Source organism: Bufo bufo, chromosome 1, assembly GCF_905171765.1.
Source record: "Bufo bufo chromosome 1, aBufBuf1.1, whole genome shotgun sequence".
Taxonomy (NCBI): Eukaryota; Metazoa; Chordata; class Amphibia; order Anura; family Bufonidae; genus Bufo; species Bufo bufo.
In genome coordinates, this window is record NC_053389.1 from 413,142,390 (window position 1) to 413,168,750 (window position 26,361).

Genomic DNA, 26,361 nt, shown 5'->3' on the forward strand with positions numbered 1-26,361 from the left:
GGGGTCACATGTGGGGTATTTATACTGCCCTGGCGTTTTAGGGGCCCTAAAGCGTGAGAAGAAGTCTGGGATCCAAATGTCTAAAAATGCTCTCATAAAAGGAATGTGGGCCCCTTTGCGCATCTAGGCTGCAAAAAAGTGTCACACATCTGGTATTGCCGTACTCAGGAGAAGTTGGGCAATGTGTTTTGGGGTGTCATTTTACATATACCCATGCTGGGTGAGATAAATATTTTGGTCAAATGCCAAATTTGTATAAAAAAATGGGAAAAGTTGTCTTTTGCCGAGATATTAGTCTCACCCAGCATGAGTATATGTAAAATGACACCTCAAAACACATTGCCCAACTTCTCCTGAATACGGCAATACCACATGTGTGAAATTTTTTTGCAGCCTAGGTGGGCAAAGGGGCCCACATTCCAAAGAGCACCTTTCGGATTTCACAGGTCATTTACCTACTTACCACACATTAGGGCCCCTAGAATGCCAGGGCAGTATAACTACCCCACAAGTGACCCCATTTTGGAAAGAAGACACCCCAAGGTATTCCGTGAGGGGCATGGCGAGTTCCTAGAATTTTTTATTTTTTGTCACAAGTTAGCGGAAAATTATGATTTATTTTTATTTTATTTTTTTCTTACAAAGTCTCATATTCCACTAACTTGTAACTAGGGATGAGCGAACCCGAACTGTATAGTTCGGGTTCGTACGGAATTTTGGGGTGTCTATGACACAGACCCGAACCCGAACATTTTCGTAAAAGTCCCGGTTCGGGTTCGGTGTTCGTCGCTTTCTTGGCGCTTTTTGAAAGGCTGCAAAGCAGCCAATCAACAAGCGTCATACTACTTGGCCCAAGAGGCCATCACAGCCATGCCTACTATTGGCATGGCTGTGATTGGCCAGTGCACCATGTGACCCAGCCTCTATTTAAGCTGGAGTCACGTAGCGCCGCACGTCACTCTGCTATGATCAGTATAGGAAGAGGTTGCAGCTGCGACGTTAGGGCGAGATTAAGACTTCATTCTGTGATCGATCTGCAGCTGTGGATCATTGAAGTGCTATTATTGACTTGCTCACTTTTTTGAGGCTGCCCAGAGCGTTTTTAGATCACATTTTTTCCTGGGGTGATCGGCGGCCATTTTGTGACTTGTGGTGCGCCAGCACGAGCTATCACCAAGTGTATTTAACCATCGATAGTGTGGTTATTTTGTGCTATATCCTACATCAGCTGCAGGCTGAGCCTGTGTCACCGAAGTGCATTTAACCATCAACAGTCTGGTTATTTTTTGGCCATATACTACATCAGCTGCAGGCTGAGCCTGTGTCACCCAAGTGCATTTAACCATCAACAGTCTGATTATTTTTTGGCCATATACTACATCAGCTGCAGGCTGAGCCTGTGTCACCCAAATGCATTTAACCATCAACAGTGTGGTTATTTTTTGGCCATATATTACATCAGGGGCAAGTTGAGCCTGTCACCCAGCGCCTAAAAAAATAGACCTGACATTTCTATTCAACCAAATCTGCACAGTTTTAGCTGGTCAAGTTATTTGTAGTGACCGTAAAAGCACACTTTTTGTTCTGGGTTGAAAAAGCATTCCCAAATTTGCCATTCTGAAAATAACTAGTTTGTGGTATTTGAGGCCTACTTGAAATCTATCCCAAAAAGAAAATCTTACATTGAAGGTATTGATAGTGTCATTCAGAAAAACCTAAGACACACGCTAGCGTGCTGATAGAAGTGTCATTCTGTGATTAAACCTATAACTGTCACACAGCGCAAAAAAAACCAGGTCTCACATCTCTATTCAACCAAATCTGCACAGTTTTAGCTGGTCAAGTTATTTGTAGTGACCGTAAAAGCACACTTTTTGTTCTGGGTTGAAAAAGCATTCCCAAATTTGCCATTCTCAAAATTGTGGTGAACGGGAACAATGAGGAAAACATCTAATAAGGGACGCGGACGTGGACATGGTCGTGGTGGTGTTAGTGGACCCTCTGGTGCTGGGAGAGGACGTGGCCGTTCTGCCACAGCCACACCTCCTAGTGAACCAACTACCTCAGGTCCCAGTAGCCAGCAGAATTTACAGCGATATTTGGTGGGGCCCAATGCCGTTCTAAGGATGGTAAGGCCTGAGCAGGTACAGGCATTAGTCAATTGGGTGGCCGACAGTGGATCCAGCACGTTCACATTATCTCCCACCCAGTCTTCTGCAGAAAGCGCACAGATGGCGCATGAAAACCAAGCCCATCGGTCTGTCACATCACCCCCATGCATATCAGGGAAACTGTCTGAGCCTCAAGTTATGCAGCAGTCTCTTATGCTGTTTGAAGACTCTGCTGCCAGGGTTCCCCAAGGGCATCCACCTAGCCCTTCCCCAGGGGTGGAAGAGATAGAATGCACTAACGCACAACCACTTATTTTTCCTGATGATGAGGACATGGGAATACCACCTCAGCACGTCTCTGATGATGATGAAACACAGGTGCCAACTGCTGCGTCTTTCTGCAGTGTGCAGACTGAACAGGAGGTCAGGGATCAAGACTGGGTGGAAGACGATGCAGGGGACGATGAGGTCCTAGACCCCACATGGAATGAAGGTCGTGCCACTGACTTTCACAGTTCGGAGGAAGAGGCAGTGGTGAGACCGAGCCAACAGCGTAGCAAAAGAGGGAGCAGTGTGCAAAATCAGAACACCAGCCACCAAGAGACTCCGCCTGCTACTGACCGCCGCCATCTGGGACCGAGCACCCTAAAGGCAGCTTCAAGGAGTTCCCTGGCATGGCACTTCTTCAAACAATGTGCTGACGACAAGACCCGAGTGGTTTGCACGCTGTGCCATCAGAGCCTGAAGCGAGGCATTAACGTTCTGAACCTTAGCACAACCTGCATGACCAGGCACCTGCATGCAAAACATGAACTGCAGTGGAGTAAACACCTTAAAAACAAGGAAGTCACTCAGGCTTTCCCTGCTACATCTTCTGCTGCTGCCGCCTCGGCCTCTTCTGCTGCTGCTGCCGCCGCCTCGGCCTCTTCCTCCGCCTCTGGAGGAACGTTGGCACCTGCCGCCCAGCAAACATGGGATGTACCACCAACACCACCACCTGCGTCACCAAGCATCTCAACCATGTCACACGGCAGCGTTCAGCTCTCCATCTCACAAACATTTGAGAGAAAGCGTAAATTCTCACCTAGCCACCCTCGATCCCTGGCCCTGAATGCCAGCATTTCTAAAGTACTGGCCTATGAAATGCTGTCATTTAGGCTGGTGGACACAGACAGCTTCAAACAGCTCATGTCACTTGCTGTCCCACAGTATGTTGTTCCCTGCCGCCACTACTTCTCCAAGAGAGCCGTGCCTTCCCTGCACAAACAAGTGTCCGATAAAATCAAGTGTGCACTGCGCAACGCCATCTGTGGCAAGGTCCACCTAACCACAGATACGTGGACCAGTAAGCACGACCAGGGACGCTATATCTCCCTAACTGCACACTGGGTAAATGTAGTGGCGGCTGGGCCCCAGGCGGAGAGCTATTTGGCGCACGTCCTTCCGCCACCAAGGATCGCAGGGCAACATTCTTTGCCTCCTGTCTCCTCCTCCTCCTACTCAGCTTCCTCCTCCTCTTCTTCCACCTGCTTATCCAGTCAGCCACACACCTTCACCACCAACTTCAGCACAGCACGGGGTAAACGTCAGCAGGCCATTCTGAAACTCATATGTTTGGGGGACAGGCCCCACACCGCACAGGAGTTGTGGCGGGGTATAGAACAACAGACCGACGAGTGGTTGCTGCCGGTGAGCCTCAAGTCCGGCCTGATGGTGTGCAATAATGGGCGAAATCTCGTTGCAGCTCTGGGACTAGCCGGTTTGACGCACATCCCTTGCCTGGCGCATGTGCTGAATTTGGTGGTGCAGAAGTTCATTCGCAACTACCCCGACATGTCTGCTGCATAAAGTGCGGGCCGTCTGTTCGCGCTTCCGGCGTTCACACCCTGCCGCTGCTCGCCTGTCTGCGCTACAGCGTAACTTCGGCCTTCCCGCTCACCGCCTCATATGCGACGTGCCCACCAGGTGGAACTCCACCTTGCATACGCTGGACAGACTGTGCGAGCAGCAGCAGGCCATAGTGGAGTTTCAGCTGCAGCACGCACGGGTCAGTCGCACTGCGGATCAGACCCACTTCACCACCAATGACTGGGCCTCCATGCGAGACCTGTGTGCCCTGTTGCGCTGTTTCGAGTACTCCACCAACATGGCCAGTGGCGATGACGCCGTTATCAGCGTTACAATACCACTTCTATGTCTCCTTGAGAAAACACTTAGGGCGATGATGGAAGAGGAGGTGGCCCAGGAGGAAGAGGAGGAAGAGGGGTCATTTTTAGCACTTTCAGGCCAGTCTCTTCAAAGTGACTCAGAGGGAGGTTTTTTGCAACACCAGAGGCCAGGTACAAATGGGGCCAGACAAGGCCCACTACTGGAGGACGAGGAGGACGAGGATGAGGAGGAGGTGACGGAGGATGAGGATGAAGCATGTTCACAGCGGGGTGGCACCCAAAGCAGCTCAGGCCCATCACTGGTGCGTGGCTAGGGGGAAACACAGGACGATGACGATACGCCTCCCACAGAGGACAACTTGTCCTTACCTCTGGGCAGCCTGGCACACATGAGCGACTACATGCTGCAGTGCCTGCGCAACGACAGCAGAGTTGCCCACATTTTAACGTGTGCGGACTACTGGGTTGCCACCCTGCTGGATCCCCGGTACAACGACAATGTGCCCACCTTACTTCCTACACTGGAGCGTGATAGGAAGATGCGCGAGTACAAGCGCACGTTGGTAGACGCGCTACTGAGAGCATTCCCAAATGTCACAGGGGAACCAGTGGAAGCCCAAGGCGAAGGCAGAGGAGGAGCAAGAGGTCGCCATCGCAGCTGTGTCACGCCCAGCTCCTCTGAGGGCAGGGTTAGCATGGCAGAGATGTGGAAAAGTTTTGTCAACACGCCACAGCTAAGTGCACCACCACCTGATATGGAACGTGTTAGCAGGAGGCAACATTTCACTAACATGGTGGAACAGTACCTGTGCACACCCCTCCACGTACTGACTGATGGTTCGGCCCCATTCAACTTCTGGGTCTCCAAATTGTCCACGTGGCCAGAGCTAGCCTTTTATGCCTTGGAGGTGCTGGCCTGCCCGGCGGCCAGCGTTTTGTCTGAACGTGTATTCAGCACGGCAGGGGGCGTCATTACAGACAAACGCAGCCGCCTGTCTACAGCCAATGTGGACAAGCTGACGTTCATAAAAATGAACCAAGCATGGATCCCACAGGACCTGTCCATCCCTTGTGCAGATAAGATATTAACTACCTCCCCTTAACAATATATTATTCTACTCCTGGGCACTTCCTCATTCATTACTATTTTTAATTTCATTTTACCATTATATTGCGGGGCAACCCAAAGTTGAATGAACCTCTCCTCTGTCTGGGTGCCGGGGCCTAAATGTGTGACAGTGGCCTGTTCCAGTGGTGGGTGACGTGAAGCCTGATTCTCTGCTATGACATGAATACAGATTCTGCGCTGACATAAGGCCAGATTCTCTGTTAAGTGACCGCTCTCCTCTGCCTGGGTGCCTGGGCCTAAATGTGTGACAGTGGCCTGTTCCAGTGGTGGCTGACGTGAAGCCTGATTCTCTGCTATGACATGAAGACAGATTCTGCGCTGACATAAGGCCAGATTCTCTGTTACGGGACCACTCTACTCTGTCTGGGTGCCGGGGCCTAAATGTGTGACAGTGGCCTGTTCCAGTGGTGGGTGACGGGAAGCCTGATTCTCTGCTATGACATGAATACAGATTCTGCGCTGACATAAGGCCAGATTCTCTGTTACGGGACCTCTCTCCTCTGCCTGGGTGCCTGGGCCTAAATGTGTGACAGTGGCCTGTTCCAGTGGTGGCTGACGTGAAGCCTGATTCTCTGCTATGACATGAAGACAGATTCTGAGCTGACATAAGGCCAGATTCTCTGTTACAGGACCGCTCTCCTCTGTCTGGTGCCGGCGCCTAAATGTGTGACAGTGGCCTGTTCCAGTGGTGGGTGACGTGAAGCCTGATTCTCTGCTATGACATGAAGACAGATTCTGCGCTGACATAAGGCCAGATTCTCTGTTACGGGACCGCTCTCCTCTGTCTGGGTGCCGGGGCCTAAATGTGTGACAGTGGCCTGTTCCAGTGGTGGGTGACGTGAAGCCTGATTCTCTGCTATGACATGAATACAGATTCTGCGCTGACATAAGGCCAGATTCTCTGTTACGGGACCTCTCTCCTCTGCCTGGGTGCCTGGGCCTAAATGTGTGACAGTGGCCTGTTCCAGTGGTGGCTGTCGTGAAGCCTGATTCTCTGCTATGACATGAAGACAGATTCTGCGCTGACATAAGGCCAGATTCTCTGTTACGGGACCGCTCTCCTATGTCTGGGTGCCTGGGCCTAAATGTGTGACAGTGGCCTGTTCCAGTGGTGGCTGACGTGAAGCCTGATTCTCTGCTATGACATGAAGACAGATTCTGCGCTGACATAAGGCCAGATTCTCTGTTACGGGACCGCTCTCCTCTGTCTGGGTGCCGGGGCCTAAATGTGTGACAGTGGCCTGTTCCAGTGGAGGGTGACGTGAAGCCTGATTCTCTGCTATGACATAAATACAGATTCTGCGCTGACATAAGGCCAGATTCTCTGTTACGGGACCTCTCTCCTCTGCCTGGGTGCCTGGGCCTAAATGTGTGACAGTGGCCTGTTCCAGTGGTGGCTGTCGTGAAGCCTGATTCTCTGCTATGACATGAAGACAGATTCTGCGCTGACATAAGGCCAGATTCTCTGTTACGGGACCGCTCTCCTATGTCTGGGTGCCGGGGCCTAAATGTGTGACAGTGGCCTGTTCCAGTGGTGGCTGACGTGAAGCCTGATTCTCTGCTATGACATGAAGACAGATTCTGCGCTGACATAAGGCCAGATTCTCTGTTACGTGACCGCTCTCCCTTTTCTGGGTGCCGGGGCCTAAATGTGTGACAGTGGCCTGTTCCATTGGTGGGTGACGTGAAGCCTGATTCTCTGCTATGACATAAATACAGATTCTGCGCTGACATAAGGCCAGATTCTCTGTTACGGGACCTCTCTCCTCTGCCTGGGTGCCTGGGCCTAAATGTGTGACAGTGGCCTGTTCCAGTGGTGGGTGACGTGAAGCCTGATTCTCTGCTATGACATGAATACAGATTCTGCGCTGACATAAAGCCAGATTCTCCGTTACGGGACCGCTCTCCCTTTTCTGGGTGCCTGGGCCTAAATGTGTGACAGTGGCCTGTTCCAGTGGTGGGTGACGTGAAGCCTGATTCTCTGCTATGACATGAAGACAGATTCTGCGCTGACATAAGGCCAGATTCTCTGTTACGGGACCTCTCTCCTCTGCCTGGGTGCCTGGGCCTAAATGTGTGACAGTGGCCTGTTCCAGTGGTGGGTGACGTGAAGCCTGATTCTCTGCTATGACATGAAGACAGATTCTGCGCTGACATAAGGCCAGATTCTCTGTTACGGGACCTCTCTCCTCTGCCTGGGTGCCTGGGCCTAAATGTGTGACAGTGGCCTGTTCCAGTGGTGGGTGACGTGAAGCCTGATTCTCTGCTATGACATGAAGACAGATTCTGCGCTGACATAAGGCCAGATTCTCTGTTACGGGACCGCTCTCCTCTGTCTGGGTGCCGGGGCCTAAATGTGTGACAGTGATCTGTTCCAGTGGTGGGTGACGTGAAGCCTGATTCTCTGCTATGACATGAATACAGATTCTGCACTGACATGAAGCCAGATTCTCTGCTATGGCATGAAGAGACTGATTCTCTGCTGACATGAAGCCAGATTCTTTGCTATGGCATGAAGAGACTGATTCTCTGCTGACGTGAAGCCAGATTCTCTGCTATGGGACCTCTGTCCAATTGATATTGGTTCATTTTTATTTTTTTAATTTTAATTTTAATTAATTTCCCTATCCACATTTGTTTGCAGGGGATTTACCTACATGTTGCTGCCTTTTGCATCCCTCTAGCTCTTTCCTGGGCTGTTTTACAGCCTTTTTAGTGCCCAAAAGTTCGGGTCCCCATTGACTTCAATGGGGTTCGGGTTCGGGACGAAGTTCGGTTCGGGTTCGGATCCCAAACCCGAACATTTACAGGAAGTTCGGCCGAACTTCTCGAACCCGAACATCCAGATGTTCGCTCAACTCTACTTGTGACAAAAAATAAAAACTTCCATGAACTCACTATGCCCATCAGCAAATACCTTGGGGTGTCTTCTTTCCAAAATGGGGTCACTTGTGGGGTAGTTATACTGCCCTGGGATTCTAGGGGCCCTAATTTGTGGTAAGTAGTTTGAAATCAAAATCTGTAAAAAATGGCCGGTGAAATCCGAAAGGTGCTCTTTGGAATGTGGGCCCCTTTGACCACCTAGGCTGCAAAAAAGTGTCACACATGTGGTATCTCCGTACTCAGGAAAAGTTGGGCAATGTGTTTTGGGGTGTCATTTTACATATACCCTTGCTGGGTGAGAGAAATATCTTGGCAAAAGACAACTTTTCCCATTTTTTTATACAAAGTTGGCATTTGACCAAGATATTTATCTCACCCCCCACATGAACTGACATGTCCCTTGGATCTTAGGCTTCAGAACTTTGGTGAAATTAAGTCCTGAGCCTCCGGCGGATGAGTTCGTAAGTTGCCGTCTGGTTCTGGTTCAGTTTGTCAACCAGTCTCTAGACCCTCCGGTGCATAGTCCCATGTGGATAACGATGACCAGAACCAGGAGATGGATCAGGACAGGTTCTTCCACCCGAACACCTCTAAAAATGTGGATCATGACAGGTTATTCCACCCAAACACCTCTAAGTGTTAAAATGTGGATCCAGACAGGTTCTTCCACCTGAACACCTCTACCTCAGGAACCTCACAAGTGTCGGGGCGGATGACTGTATCTTCTGTGGCATCTGGGTTTTTCCTCTGCTTTATAGTAAATATACCTATGACAGAAGAAAATACCAGGCGCTCCTGGGGGATTTCTCCCCTCCGGTGCAGTTAGTTGCACTACCCCAGCCCCTATACCTTTAACTCATGAAGAGAAAGGCATTGGGCTGACCTCCATCTCACAGTACCCCTCGTTATCCCAACACTGGTGTGAGAACACCCTACCACTTCTCCCCATCCAGTGGCGGATCCAGAGCTTGGCCTTGGGAGGGGCACTTCCAGATTATTTTCTGTCAGCCGCCACAAAACAATGGTGCTTATAGAACAGACTACACAGTGTAGCGGTATTTTGTATATTGTGTGGCACAGTGTAGAGGTATGGTGTATATTGTGTGGCACAGTGTAGAGGTATACTGTATATTGTGTGGCACAGTGTAGAGGTATACTGTACATTGTGTGGCACAGTGTAGAGGTATACTGTATATTGTGTGGCACAGTGTAGGCTATATGTGTATAACATAAACATATTTCACATGAAAACTTACAATTACTTGGATTGGCCCTTGGGGATCTCGAACACCACTTCAACACTTTGGCTGGGGGTCTCGGCGGAGCTGATGTTGTGTTTTATCCTAATGAGAAAGATTTCATAATAAGGATTTGGAGAAGGGGCAGAGGGATAGCAGAGCAGGGAGAGGCTGGTGCTGCTACTAGGGGGTCATACCATGGTGGAGTAATAAAGCCCACCATAATGCCCCCCAGTAGAAATAATTCTCCTTATAATGTGACAGTGCAAAAAATACCCCCTTGTAATGCCCCCAGTTGAGATAATGTCCCCATAGTGCCCCCATAATGTGCCAGTATAAAATACCCCTATATAGTAGATAGCCTCAGTAGATGCCCCTATAGTGCCCCCAATAATGTGCCAGTAATAACATCCCCCCATCATGTGCCAGTAATAACAGCCCCCATCATGTGCCAGTAATAACAGCCCCCCCATCATGTGCCAGTAATAACAGCCCCCCATTATGTTCCAGTAATGACAGCCCCCCTTGTGCCAGTAATAACAGCCCCCCATCATGTGCCAGTAATGACAGCCCCCCCATCATGTGCCAGTAATGACAGCCCCCCCTTGTGCCAGTAATGAGAGTCCCCATTATGTGCCAGTAATGACAGCCCCCCGTTATGTGCCAGTAATAACAGCCCCCATTATGTGCCAGTAATGACAGCCCCCCATTATGTGCCAGTAATGAAAGCCCCCCCATTATGTGCCAGTAATGACAGCCCCCCTATTATGTGCCAGTAATGACAGCCCCCCTATTATGTGCCAGTAATGACAGCCCCCCCATTATGTGCCAGTAATGACAGCCCCCCCATTATGTGCCAGTAGCCAGAGACCCCCATTATGTGCCAGTAGCCAGAGACCCCCATTATGTGCCAGTAGCCAGAGACCCCCATTATGTGCCAGTAGCCAGAGACCCCCATTATGTGCCAGTAGCCAGAGACCCACATTATGTGCCAGAAGCCAGAGCCCCGCATTATGTGCCAGTAGCCAGAGCCCCCCATTATGTGCCAGTAGCCACCAGTATTGTACACAAAAAAAAATAAACACTTATACTTACCTCCTTGGCAGCGATGCAATGCAGGCCTCTTCTGGCCTGTGTCCCGCGCTGCACGGCTCAGGCTCAGTCCGTTTGTTAACACATAGCTTGTCAAAGCTGCAGGCCTGTGCCAACAAATCGGACCACAGCATTTCTGCTGACTTGTATGTGGTGGGGAGGATGGGATTGAAAGTGCTGTGTCTGCTCAAGTGTTACAGTGTGGAGAAGTCCATACTCACTTTTTGCTGAGCGTCCATCTTCTCATTGGTGCCGTACCTCTTCGTCCTACGCAGCTGCTTGGAGGAGGTCCTTTGTTTCCCGGATCGCCTCTTCCCGACCAGCTGGACTTGTACGCAGCTCCAACGAAGATGGATCTCTTCCAGTGACGTGTCCTCTTCTCCCTTGCAACACTCGAGCGATGCAGTGACCGTGTAAAGCAAACAGCAAAATATTAGTACACAGATAGATTATAGATTCTCTGCTACAGATTTTGATCTGCGTTTGGTACTATAAGGAAGAATTGCGTTACCTGTCCGAATTATCAGGTCCTAGACGCTCAGACCGCTGACCACGTCTCTCTTGCCTGAGAAGTCAAAGTATAAACCGATCTCTAGCCTCAAGACCAAATACAGATTTCAAAATCTAAGCAGTGGGCCTGGCTCGCCAATGTAAAGGGGGAGTATTAATTACCAATATTTATGCAAATATCAATAATTAATATTCATAAATAGGAGGAGTCGTCTACCGATGACTCTGCCTATTTATACCTTTATTAAAGATAACACTTTCACTTTGACTTATGCTAATCACTAAACTAGCTGCAAGCGCCTAACTGGGCTAGCTACCGCTAATAACCACACGTTACACAGTAGGTATAATACAAATAATACAAGATATTTATTATCAACCTACAGTACACAATACATACAATACAGTACCATAAATACAGCACTAAATACACTATTCAATCCCAAGTTCCACCCACAAACTAACTATACAATACACTTACATACATTTATTAGCAGCCCACTCAACCTGGCTCTAAACTATCCCTATGAATGAAGGGTTAACGGTGGCGCTGCAAGGATAAATGCAGGCCACAGACACAGGGTTGCAGGGGTACAACAGGGGTTAACACAGAATAGCCTAGTCCAGCAATAGATTCAACCCTTATACAAAATATAAGTACTTTTATTGAAAATCAAACACATATGACAAACTCCACTAAACTGTTTTAATGTAGATCCTCCAATGGCTGGGTGAGCTGATAATGGGTGGGGAAACTATCCCTACACTGATACCCTAAGCTACACCTCAGCCCAGGGACGCCCCCTGATGGTAGGGACTCCCTGTCCTCGAGCCTAGACTACCACCTCCTACTGTTCCCTCGAAATGTGACAGGTGGTGGATGCTGGCTATATGGTAGGGCTACCAAATAAACAGACAGACAAACATATAGAAAAGGTGCCCTATGTATACAGCCCTGTTGATGTGCTAAAACATCAAGAGGTACAAGGTGCACCTAGTAATCTAAAAACACCCAACAATGGTAATCTGAAGAACCCCGACGCGTTTCCCCCACTGTGTGGGATCATCAGGGGGTGAATGAAAATACATGTATAGGTGATCGGTAAAAACTGATAAACTTAGATAATTAGATAACAGAGAGCAGGTAGATGACCCGAACTCCGTTGAACGGGTGTGGAGCACCGTTGTTGATATCACGGTGTCGTTACGTACTATATTGGACTTCCTTGGACCCAGAGGAGGATACTCTTTGGAGGATTAGACATTGCAAACATTGGATGCGACATAACGCAATCAGCTGCCCAACATCATTCTGAATCTTCCCATTGAGGGGCGTACTATAAGCCATAATTCTTAATCTCGCTATCTGGTCTGAAAACCGACCCGCAGGGCAACAATAATGGATGCCATTCAATCATCATAGTTATTCCATGCCATACTATAAATTATCTATTATGCTGCATTGAATTGGATACTGGGCACCCTGTGGACACAAGGCTCTCCCTTAATGTATGACCGCTGCGAGACTACTATCCGCTCTCTGAGTTGTCACCGGACCTAATGTGCCTCTTCCTCCTCTAATTAATACTGCTGGGTCCAATATAGTACGTATTGACACAGTGATATCAACAACGGTGCTCCATACCCGTTCAACAAAGTTCGGGTCATCTACCTGCTCTCTGTTATCTAATTATCTAAGTTTATCTGTTTTTACCGATCACCTATACATCTATTTTCATTCACCCCCTGATGATCCCACACAGTGGGGGAAACGCGTCGGGGTTCTTCAGATTACCATTGTAATTATCACACTTATTCTTTGGGTGTTTTTAGATTACTAGGTGCACCTTGTATCTCTTGATGTTTTAGCACATCAACAGGGCTGTATACATAGGGCACCTTTTCTATATGTTTGTCTGTCTGTTTATTTGGTAGCCCTACCATATAGCCAGCATCCACCACCTGTCACATTTCGAGGGAACAGTAGGAGGTGGTAGTCTAGGCTCGAGGACAGGGAGTCCCCACCATCAGGGGGCGTCCCTGGGCTGAGGTGTAGCTTAGGGTATCAGCGTAGGGATAGTTTCCCCACCCATTATCAGCTCACCCAGCCATTGGAGGATCTACCTTAAAACAGTTTAGTGGAGTTTGTCATGTGTTTGATTTTCAATAAAAGTACTTATATTTTGTATAAGGGTTGAATCTATTGCTGGACTAGGTTGTTTATGAATTTTTGACCCATTATAATCCTTCATCCAACAAATAAAAGCGGCCAAACTAGAGACTGAGAGATTAATTGCCAAAGAGAGTAAAACTAACCCTAAAATGTTCTTCAATTATATAAATGTTAAAAAGTAAAAATCTGAAGGTGTCGGCCCTTTAAAGAGTAATGAGGGGGGAGTCGCAGAGAGCGACGAGGAGAAAGCAAAGTTGTTAAATAATTATTTATCCAGTGTATTCACTGAGGAAAATAAACTGTCAGATGAAATGCTGAATGTTGAAATAAATTTGCCATTAAAAGTGTCCTGTCTGACCCAGGAAGAAGTACATCAGCGAATTAAAAAGATCAAAATAGACAAATCGCCAGGACCGGATGGCATACACCCCCGTATCCTAAGAGAATTAAGTAATGTCATAGCCAGACCCTTATTTCTGATATTTGCGGACTCTATACTGACTTGGAATGTCCCACAGGATTGGCGCATGGCAAATGTGGTGCCAATATTCAAAAAGGGTCCAAAAACAGAGCCTGGAAACTATAGGCCGGTAAGTTTAACATCTGTTGTGGGTAAACTGTTTGAAGGTTTTCTGAGAGATGCTATCTTAGAGCATCTTAACGGAAATAAGCAAATAACGCCATATCAGCATGGCTTCGTGAGGGATCGGTCACGTCAAACTAATTTAATCAGTTTCTATGAGGAGGTAAGTTCTAGACTTGACAGCGGCGAATCAATGGATGTTGTATATCTGGACTTCTCCAAAGCATTTGACACTGTACCACATAAAAGGTTAGTATATAAAATGAGAATGCTCGGACTGGGAGAAAACGTCTGTAAGTGGGTAAGTAACTGGCTCAATGATAGAAAACAGAGGGTGGTTATTAACGGTACATACTCAGATTGGGTCACTGTCACTAGTGGAGTACCTCAGGGGTCAGTATTGGGCCCTATTCTCTTCAATATATTTATTAATGATCTTGTAGAAGGCTTGCATAGTAAAATATCAATTTTCGCAGATGACACTAAACTGTGTAAAGTAATTAACACTGAAGAGGACAGTATACTACTACAGAGGGATCTGGATAGATTGGAGGCTTGGGCAGAGAAGTGGCAGATGAGGTTTAACACTGACAAATGTAAAGTTATGCACATGGGAAGGAATAATGCAAGTAACCCGTACATACTAAATGGTAAAACACTCGGTAACACTGACATGGAAAAGGATCTAGGAATTTTAATAAACAGCAAACTAAGCTGCAAAAAACTGTGTCAGGCAGCTGCTGCCAAGGCCAATAAGATAATGGGTTGCATCAAAAGGGGCATAGATGCCCGTGATGAGAACAGATTCCTACTACTTTACAAATCATTAGTCAGACCACACATGGAGTACTGTGTACAGTTCTGGGCTCCAGTGAACAAGGCAGACATAGCAGAGCTGGAGAGGGTTCAGAGGAGGGCAACTAAAGTAATAACTGGAATGGGGCAACTACAGTACCCTGAAAGATTATCAAAATTAGGGTTATTCACGTTAGAAAAAAGACGACTGAGGGGAGATCTAATTACTATGTATAAATATATCAGGGGTTAGTACAGAGATCTATCCCATCATCTATTTATCCCCAGGACTGTGACTGTGACTGTGACGAGGGGACATCCTCTGCGTTTGGAGGAAAGAAGGTTTGTACACAAACATAGAAAAGGATTCTTTACTGTAAGAGCAGTGAGACTATGGAACTCTCTGCCTGAGGAGGTGGTGATGGTGAGTACAATAAAGGAATTCAAGGGGGGTCTAGATGTATTTCTGGAGCTTAATAATATTACAGGCTATAGCAACTAGAGAGGGGTCGTTGATCCAGGGAGTTATTCTGATTGCCTGATTGGAGTCGGGAAGGAATATTTTATTCCCCTAAAGTGAGGAAAATTGGCTTCTACCTCACAGGGTTTTTTTTGCCTTCCTCTGGATCAACTTTCAGGATAACAGGCCGAACTGGATGGACAAATGTCTTTTTTCGGCCTTATATACTATGTTACTATGTTACTATCCTACAATTGCTGGACTATAAGTTAACACAGAATAGGGAGCAGGGATGCTCCTTCAGGGCTAGGGTAGGGGATTGGTGGTCCAGGGGTTACTGAAGGGTAGGGGTACAGCAGGCAATGCAAGGGTTAATACAACAGCAGTGGATAGAGGTTTATAGCAGTGGTATTGTAGGGGTTAATGGTAGTACAGAGCAGGGGTTCAGGTGGCAGGGATAGGGGTTTATAGCAGGGGTTCAGGTGGCAGGGATAGGGGTTTATATTGTAGGGGTTAATGGTGGTGTATTGTACGCAGGACATCAGGGATAGGGGTGTATAGGAGCAGGGAGTAATGGTGGGATGGCATTGCAGGGGTTAATGGAAAGCGTTGGTGGGATAGTGGATACTCAGCCCTCCAGGGGTTAACAGCTCATTGTCCAGGGGATGCTTGTCATCCTGGGGATTATTCTCACTCCCCCAGCAAGCGCTGCCTGCGCTCTCCGTCCTCTGCTGGGCGGTAGGGGGTCTCTCTCCTTCAGGGGGCGGCTCGGCTCATCTCCTTTAGTGCAGGGCCTGCCGGACATTTATGTCCGACGGCCCGCACTGCTGCCCCGCCCACACTGTAACGCGCGGGAGCTCGCCACCGTCGGAGACGCGTGGGCGGCGCAGTGAGGTGATGTCACTGCGCCAGCCCGCGCGTCCCCGCACGAGCGCATCGGGGCCGCGCCATTTGCTGACAGGTGGGAGAAGCCTTTGATCTCCCGCCTGTAGCACTTTGCATTCTGGGCAGCGCGATGGTAATCGCGCTGCCGGAATGCGCATAATAGAAGGAGGGGAGGTTTCTCCCTTCCTTCTATCATGCATAATTATCTCCAGCAGCGCTGGAGATAATTAAAACAAAGTACTCAGATTCTGTTGAATCTGAGTTCTTTGTAGTCATCAGGATGACCGGACCCTACTTGCTTGGGGCACTTTCACACTGATGCACCTGGTTTCAGGTATATAAAGGGGCCTATGGATATGGGGGGGGGTATATGATTTACTATAAGGGGACACACTATAAGGTGACACATATGGGGGCACATGTATAAGGGGGCACGTATTCCCCACAGGGGCCACAATGAGCCCCTGTGGAATATTAAGGGCATATGTGCGCAGATGCTGGGCACATCTGCGCACATCATCCTATAATGCGCCCATTTATGTATGCATATATATTATACATGCATGCACGTGTTTGCATGCATATATATATATATGCATGTCTTAACCCTTCCTCAACAATATACATAAACTGCAATCATCATTCTGTATTCCAGTAAAAGGCCCCATACATCATTACATTAGATACATCAAAATGTACGTCGGATCTGGACGTGACTTAAATCCCAGTGACGTAAAGGTACTGCATGGTGATCGGGCGGGTACAGGAGCTGCGTGCGTCCGCCCGATCGGGGGCAGGGGTCAGGCAGTCACTTATAGCCTGACCACTGCTGTATGCGCTGGCATCGGTTAAATCACCGATGCCATCACATTAACCCCTGCTCGGCTGTGGTCAGCGCTGACCGCGGCACATGCGAGCTTCAAACATGTGCGGGGTGTCCATCGGGTCCCCCCTCTGCTGTGACAGGGATCCAATGGCAGGGAAGGTAGCCTGATGATCGTGGCTGCCTTCCGGGAGGGCCTGTGAGATCCAGCCCCCTGTCTTACACTGGTAATACACCTACAGCCAATGCATTACAATACTGAAGTATTGTAATGCATTGTAAAGGGGATCAGACCCCCAAAAGTTGAAGTCCCAGAGGGGGACAAAAAATAAACTGAAAAAAAAAGTTAAAGGGGTTCTCCGGGCTTTTAATATTGATGACCTATCCTCAGGATAGGTCATCAATAGCAGATCGGCGGGGGTCCGACACCTTGCAACCCCCTTTTCAGCTGCACCGTGCCAGCGCTGCCTCCTCTTCACTGTTTTACCTTCTCGCTGTTACCTCTGCAGCGGTGAGCAGGTGTAATTACACCCAAGCTGTCCTATTCATTTCAATGGGACGGATCGTTCCCATACACTTGTATAGGAGTGATCCGTCCCATTGAAATGAATGGGACGGCTTGGGTGTAATTACACCTCATCACCGCTGCAGAGGCGACTGAGAGAAGTTAAACAGTGAAGAGGAGGCAGCCCTGGCATTGCGAGTGCCACCTATTCAAACAGCTGATCGGTGGGGCTGCCGGGTGTAGGACCCCCGCTGGTCTGATATTGATGACCTATTCTGAGGATAGGTCATCAATATTAAAAGCCCGGAGAACCCCCTTAAAAAATTTAAGTTTAAAAAAAAATAAAAAATGTTGAATTTGAAAAATAAAGCGTCCTTTTCCCAAAATAAAGTTAAATAAAAATTGGAAAAATAGGGAAAAAAAGAAAATTTGACATATTATGTATCGTCGCATCCGTATCAAATGGCTCTATAAAAATATCACATGACCTTACCTCTAAAGGTAAATAAACCATTTTTTTGCACATTACATAACTAAAAGTGCAGCACCAAGCGATCAAAAAGGCGTATGACCCCCAAAATAGTACCAATCTATTCGTCACCTCATCCCGCAAAAAATGAGCCCCTACCTAAGACAATCGCCAAAAAAATAAAACAAATATGGCTCTCAGATCATGGAGACACTAAAATATTTTTTTTCCGGTTCCAAAATGCCGACTGGTGAGGGCTTTTCATAGATCCCATCCGGATAAGGTTGGTCCAGGCTGTCCGGAGGTCACCCGTAGAAGGGGGGGTACTGTCATGCCCTGCTCTGACTATGTGATGAGGTCGGCCAGAATAGCAGCACGTGTTTAGTTTTTTGTTTTGTTTTGGAGTCGTACTGGATCCGCCTCCCTTCAGGTGCACTGGGTGGGGTCATTGGTTTAAATCTCACTCAATCCCAGTGTTCTGTGCGGGTTATAGAAATCAGTCTGGCCTTGGAAGCAAGGAAGGAAGAATTGTCTGTTCTAGCTCAGATTAAGATAAGTTTGGTTTCTGTTTTTGTTGTTTGCTGTCTATGTTGTTTGTGTGTCTTCTGTCCCCTCCAGGTTCTGAGGGAGCAGGCTGCTCCTATTCCCCTTTTCACCATCTCAGGGATTCTAGGGTATTTTATCCCAGGCACGAGGACACATTATTCCTACCATCAAGGTCTGAATATGGGCTTAGCAGTGTAGGGAGAGAAGTCAGGGATTAGCTAGGAGCTGACCCTTCCCCTGCTTCTCGCCTAGAACTAGTTTGTTGGTTTATCTGTTTATCTGAGATCCCGTCCGCCGTGACACTCTGTCATTGAGCCACTTTGTGGTCTTCTCATGCTGCTGCCACCTCACCACTCTGTGGTCTCCTCATGCTGCTGCTACCTCACCACTCTGTGGTCTCTTAATTCTGCTGCTACCTGAACACTCGTTGGGCCACTCTGTGGTCTCATCATACTGCTGCCAACTCAACACTGTGTCACTGGACCACTCTGTGGTCTCATCATGCTGCTGCTACCTTAACACTCTTGCATTGGGCCACTCTATGGTCTTCTTATACTGTTGACACAGTAACACTTTGTAATTGGGCCACTCTGTGGTTTCCTCACGCTGCTACCATCTCACAACTCTGTCATTGGGCCATTCTGTTGTCTCCTCATGCTGCTGCTACCTCACCACTCTGTAGTCTCCTCATGCTGCTGCTACCTGAACACTATGGCATTGGGCCACTCTGTGGTCTCATGCTGCTGCCAACTCAACACTCTGTCACTGGGCCACTCTGTGGTCTCCTCATGCTGCTGCCACCTCACCCCTATGTCACTGGGCCACTCTGTGGTCTCCTCATGCTGCTGCCACCTCACCCCTATGTCACTGGGCCACTCTATGGTCTCTTCATGTTGCTGCCAGCTCACCACTATGTCACTGGGCCACTCTATGGTCTCTTCATGTTGCTGCCAGCTCACCACTATGTCACTGGGCTACTCTGTGGTCTCCTCATGCTTCTGCAACCTCACCAATTTTTCACTGGGTTACCCTGTATTCTCTTCATGTGTTCCTACCCTCCCCACTCCATGACTGGGCCACTATTCTGCCTTTTTGGCCTGAATGACATCACCATTTATTTGACCCTTCTTCTGATCTGTCAGAAGAAAGACACATAACAAATCTTGTCTATGTAGCAGTTGTAAAGCCTCTATTACATGGTTCCTATTTTGCATCAGAATTGGCTTATGATTTGGTTCCCAAAAGCAGGAGTGGGTACAAAATACAGAAGACATGCAAATATTCCATTCACGTGTCATCTGTGTTTTGGATCCACTCCTGTTTTTTTGGGGCTTTAGCAATACTGATGGATTACTGACTAAATGCAGGACCGAGTGACCACAGCAGACTCCCTATGCAAGTTCCTGCAAGGCACAGTGTTCTACACCGCTATACAGGCTCTCTGCAGCCAGGAAATAGATGTTTTAGCTGTTTATTAATGAGATTTGCCAGAAATAAATTTGGATCAAATCAAATCTTTTTGAGAAATTCTCTCACCTCTAATCCCAAGCCTAGGGCAGAAAACAAATATAACCCATTGGCTACCAAATTGTTACCAGACAGAAAAAAATCGCAAAGAATTGCGGACCCACAAGGAGCCTTAACTATCACCCATTGTAAGGTGTTTTCATCAGTCTACTAGCCAGATATCCAGTTACAGATGTTCTACTGACTCATGCCGCATTCTCAAGGGCTATCATGGTGCCCAATAAGATGGCAATGGAGCCTGGAATGGAGGTCTATGATCTTCAGTGATGTGCTTTACTTTTGTCTTGAGTGCAGTGATAGTTAAAATTGGCCTGGAGAAAGGGAAAGTCACACTAGTTCTATGCCAGGGATTATGGTGTGGAGTGGCATGATGTACGGTAGCTTGCTTCCTCTGGGTACACTAACAGCTCAACGTAAAATTTATTTGGTCATGGAAACAGTGGTAAATCCATTTCTCCAAAGTGTCCCAGTAGCTGTTTTTTTAACAGGACTACACCAAGCAGCATATTGCTTGGGCTACTGTAAGCAGCTTGCATGGCTTAAATGTGCCAACATGGCCCACAGTGTCTCATAGAGTCATTTCCCAGCAAGCACCTCTGGGAAGTCATTGTTTGGCAACTGCAAAAGGAGCTTCTAGCAGCAGAACCTAAAGATTTGTGTGCATTCAGCATGACAACACATTCCTCAGATAACCATTAATAATCTCATTAATAGCAAGTAAGCTAAGTGAGCGTATTTCTGCGTGTGGCACTCATACTCAATACTGCATAAGTCGAGATGTTGTGAATATTTTATTTCCATTTTTATAATTGGCATTACATTAAGCAATGTCTATATGTCCTGTGGTTTCCACAATTCCATAACTTTTCCTTTTCGGTGTTGCAATTTAATTGTTGAGGAGGAGGTTGAGAATGGTAAAGTTTTCTGTACTGCAAGCTTTCCATGGTTGAAGCATTAATATTGTAAAAATAAAAATATACCAATTGAACTGGTAAGTTACATCTATAATATTTTGTCACGACCGCTATCCTAGCAGCAGTCGTGTCGCACCAGACGGAGGGGAAGGGGGACCCTTATCTACGGATGGGAAATAGAATGGCCACCCCTGAGTCACCCTAAGCTGGCACCTGTCTGCCCTGATACCCTAGACGGGGTGTGAACCCGTGCGGCGAGCTGGATGCCTAAACCCTCAGTCGCCCTAACACTGGACTGGGGAAAGGCCGATGGGAGCGCTAGTCACCATCACTCACGTCTAGGAGAACAACAGGGGAAGACAACAACAAACAATCTACAGCAGATAGACTTATCCAGTCACGAGCAGAGAAGGCGATCCCAAACACGACAGTCCACACCGAACAAGAGCTCCACAGCAACACCATCAATCGATCTCCTTCCAAGGTCAGAGTAGCACTGGAAGTAAGGACTATATCTGGCAATGACTGCAAGTGAAACTGAAACTAATATAGTAGCTGGGAGTGGCAGACAGGACTCACCTGAGAAGGATGCCTACAAACTCCCAGTCAGGACAAAAAGGTTCACAAGGCAAAACCCAGATGACATACCCTGAACCACGGAGCAAACTCACAAGCTATCGCGAGTAGCAAGTCGCTGCGACCTTCTCCTCCCAGACCTGTCTGGATCAGTCGCAGTCGTGACATATTTGTTCTACATTTTTGGAAAAAATATGTGTGAAAGGTAACAAAATTGTTTATGGCCTTGAGTCTCTAAAAAAAACATAAGATAAATTTTTCTGTTTCCTCTATTGAACAACCTTCAATGTTAGATGTTCTGTATGGTGGTTTTCCCTGTCACTTTACTTGATCTTATGTCATCTTTATAATTATTATTTTTGCTAGTTATTTCATACTTTTTTTCCCTTTCTAAGCTCTGTGGTGTCCTCTTAAATATTACATGGCATTTTGCTTTCCTATCCTCTGCATTTAACAGCAACTATTAATTACTGAGTTCAAATAAAAAATACTTGGGTTATTAAAGTAAAAAGGCTGCTGGAATAAATATGTTCCTCATTAGAGAGTAAAGTATCTTACTTCTGTGAAGTAAGACAAAATCCTACTCTTTACCATTGGAATCCCAGCTGGAGATGAGATGCCTATCAGGCAAACATGAGAGGCTTTACTCCAACTCGCAACAAGATAGCTCTTTTGTAGTTGTTAAAATCTCCTTTGTTCTGGCATGATTCAGTGAAAAATACTCCTGAGCGGATAAAGATGTGCTCGTACCACATTCCAAAAACAGAACGCAATACATTGGGATGCTATTAATACATATTAATTACCTTATATAATGCAACTTGAATAGTGAAGCGTGAAGCTCTGAAAAATGTTTTAGTGACTATATTGGCACAAGAATACATTTTTATAGGTAATTTAGGTATTTTATTTTCTGGTGTCATAACGTTGGTGAGATCTGCAATCTAAAATTCCCATTTATGGTCTGAAAAAAAAATACCAAATGTACTTGCTAATGTGCTTCTAAAATATCTGTACTTGAGAATTTACATCTCAGGTCCACTTTGGAAAATCCATTAATATCAATAGCACCTTATTGTGCATGGGCAGATTTTAGCATACTGATCAGTACTCACTGTATAATTGCAGTGAAAAATGGGTCTCAAACTAAGCACATTATTTGTGCACTTTATCAAAATTCATTGTACTAAAAAAAAAATGTGTGGCTTGCAAGTCATATAGTTAAAAAAGGTTTCTGATAGGCTATATGCCTCTGTTGGCATGCACCTTGGTAATGAATACTGTGGAGTTTGCAGACTCCACTAAAATGTAATTATAGTACTCAGTGGTGTGCCAGCACAAGTAAATATATTTATGTACACAAGCTTTTGATTTTAGTGTGTAAAATACAAGTTAACCCTATGGGGCTGTAACAATGGCAGTTGGCAGCCGCCAGCATGCAGCACATCCTGCTATGTACCTCAGTCGAACTGCACACAAGGCTCCTCTTCTCCACTGCAGGCTGTGGACCCGCTTTCCTGCACTGTCGCAGGCAGCGACAGCTTCAGTTGCACCTTGTAGGAGCCGCACGTGTCCTGTTTCTTTAAGGGTCGTGCACGCCCCTGATTCCGCCTTCTCTCCAATCCCAGCCAGGCACCACCTTTATAAGGGTGCTTCCCCCTTCCTGTGATGCCTGAGCAATATTGTAGTTTTCTACAGCGAAGGTTCCAGCTTGTAGTTCCTGTGTTGTTATCCTGCTTCCAACCTTAGCCTGTATCCTGACCTCGTCTGTGCCTGATCCTCCTGTACCTCGCTGCCCTGAAATGTATGATTCGGATTGTCGACCATGCCTCTGTCTGCTGTTCAGCTTGTTACACCTGCTGCACCTGAGCTATTCAGCTCTGCTGTTCTAACAGCTCCAGCTCTGCTTAATCACTAACTCATCTCTGCTTCATCTAACTCTGCTGCTGCGCTTCTTCCATCCAGCAACAGCTCGCTCCACCTGCCTGTATCCCCAGTGCTTGCCACTTAACCGGGACCACTCTTGCGGTAGCGACCTGGTGTCTCCCCTGCAGCTAAGACCAGCTTCCGCATCTTGGAGCGAGATAAAGGGTGAAGACCAGGGGAACACTTAGATTCCACTCCCAAGTTTGGCCCAAAGCCAAAACGGTAAGTGGCACAGCGGGTCCACACCCGTTGGAGCGTTACAGTTTGCTCAGGCCATGGACCCCGCTGGCAAGCCCAAGCCTGTGGTGCAAAATTTATACCAAGAGCTACAACACCAGAGCGAACGCCAAGATTTAATGCTGCAGTGTCTGAACACGATATCCGCCCGTCTGGACGCGATATCTATACCTGCTCCTGCCGTACCACAAGTCCTAGCAACTCCTGAAAATCCTGTTGCATTGGATTCACACCATGGCATAACTGCCATCACGCTACAGTGGCGATCCGAAAGCCTGCAGAGGGTTCCTGAATCAGTGCCTGATCCACTTTGAGCTACATGGAGACAAGTTCCAGTCTGACCGAGCGAAAGTAGCTTGATTAGTCTCTCTGATCTCTGGAGAAGTTCTAGCCTGGGCTAATCCCATATGGGAGCAAAGCGGACCTGAGACTGCAAACCTCCAGACCTTCCTAACTGTTTTCCGTACGGTGTTTGAGGAACCAGTCGTGCCTCGTCTGCAGCCTCTGCGCTCCTTCGTCTGCGTCAAGGCGCAATGGCAGTGGGACAATACGCAATTCAGTTCCGTTCCTGTCCACAGAACTGTCCTGGAATGATGAAGCCCAATGTTTCTCTCAAGCCGCAAGGGTGAGACGGACATCTAGACTCGCATCTGTCTTCCAGAGGACTGTTCAGACTCCTGCTGCGGTTCCGCCTGAAGAGCCTATGCAGGTGGAATGCCTGAAGCTCTCTGACCAGGAGCGCCAGCGGCGACGAGCAGAAGACTTGTGCCTCTACTGTGGCAGAAAGGGTCTCGTTGTTCGTACCTGTCCCCAGAAGGCAGAACTTCTGCGCCTAGGCCAGGCATCCTTAAACTGCGGCCCTCCAGCTGTTGTAAAACTACAACTCCCACAATGCCCTGCTGTAGGCTGATACCTGTAGGCTGTTCGGGCATGCTGGGAGTTGTAGTTTTGCAACAGCTGGAGGGCTGCATTTTGAGGATGCCTGGCCTAGGCTCTATGGGAGAAGTGACCCTAGGTGAAAGAAACAATTCTCCCAAGCTTCTTATTCCTGTTGTCTTGTCCTCTGGGAAAACCAGTACCTGCCTTCCTGGATTCCGGCACAGCCGGAAATTTTGTTAATAAAGCCCTGGTGTTCCAGTGCCAGTTATCCAACACCGGTCTGGCAAAGCCTCTAATGGCAACTATTGTGAATGTACAACCCCTGCCCAGACCTATTCAGCTCATCACTGCTCCTGTTAAACGCCAAGTTGGGGTGCTACATTTTGAAGAAATATCCTTCTATGTCCTGCCGGATTCCACGGACCCAGTGCTTCTGGGATTGCCTTGGCTGCAGCAGTATTCTCCCGTATTAGACTGGCGTACGGGGGAAATTCTCCGCTGGGGTCCTCGTGACATTCTTCCTGTCTGTCGGTGGTTCGCCCTACGTCTCCTCGTCCGGTCCCTATGAAATTGTCTGGTCTGCCTCCGCAATATGTGGCATATGAGGACGTTTTCTGTAAGAAGAAGGTTGAGATTTTACCACCTCATTGGTCTTATGACTGCCCGATCGATCTTCTACCTGGGACTTTACCCATTATCTCTGCCCGAAACTCAGGCTATGGCCGAGTATGTTAAGGAAAACCTCCAGAGAGGATTTATCCGAAAGTCCAGATCTCCGGCGGGAGCCGGTTTCTTCTTCGTGGCCAAGAAAGACGGGTCACTCCGTCCGTGCATAGATTATCGTGGCCTGAACAAGATCACGGTCAAGAACAAGTACCCTCTGCCTCTGATTTCTGAACTGTTTGACCGTATCAGAGGCATTCAGATATTTTATAAGTTGAATCTGCGTTGTGCGTATAACCTGATCCGAATCCGTGAAGGCGACAAGTGGAAGACGGCGTTCAATACCAATGATGGCCACTATGAGTACCTGGTCATGCCGTTCGGCCTATGCAACGCTCCTGCAGTTTTTCAAGAATTTGTAAACGATATCTTCCGGGACCTGTTGTACAACTGTGTAGGGGTGTATCTCAATGATATTCTCATCTATTCCCCCGACTTGACCACTCACCGGAAGCAATTGCGCCTGGTTTTGCAGCGATTAAGAGAGAATGGTCTGTACGCTAAGCTCGAAAAATGTGTCTTTGAGCAGTTCACCTTACCCTTCCTGGGATACACTGTTTCCGGCTCTGGTTTGCAAATGGATCCCGACAAGGTCTCAGCCGTCCTGAACTGGCCTCGTCCTCAAAGTCTCTGTGCCATTCAAAGGTTCCTGGGGTTTGCCAACTTCTATAGACAGTTCATCCCAAACTTCTCTTCCCTCACAGCTCCTGTTTCTGCTCTGATGAAAAAAGGGGTGGATGCAAAGAAGTGGACCCCTGAAGCTGAGTCTACTTTCCTGCATCTCAAAGACTGCTTTGCCGCTTCTCCGTCATCCGGATACCTCCAAACTGTTCTTCCTTGAAGTGGATGCTTCCTCTATTGGAGCAGGTGCCGTCCTGCTACAGAAGAACTCCAAAGGGAGGTTTATCTCGTGTGGTTTCTTCTCCAAGCTTTTCTGTTCTGCGGAAAGAAACTATTCCATTGGCGATAGCTGCTGGCTATCAAGATGGCCTTGGAAGAATGAAGATACCTTCTGGAGGGGGCTCTGCATCCTGTGGTGATATACACTGACCACAAGAATCTGACTTATCTACAGTCTACACAGCGTCTAAATCCACGTCAGGCTTAATAGGCTCTTTTCTTTGCCAGATTCAATTGTCTTCTGCATTTCCAACCGGCTGATAAAAATCTAAAGGCTGAGGCACTTTTCCGTTCTTTCGACCCAGCGGA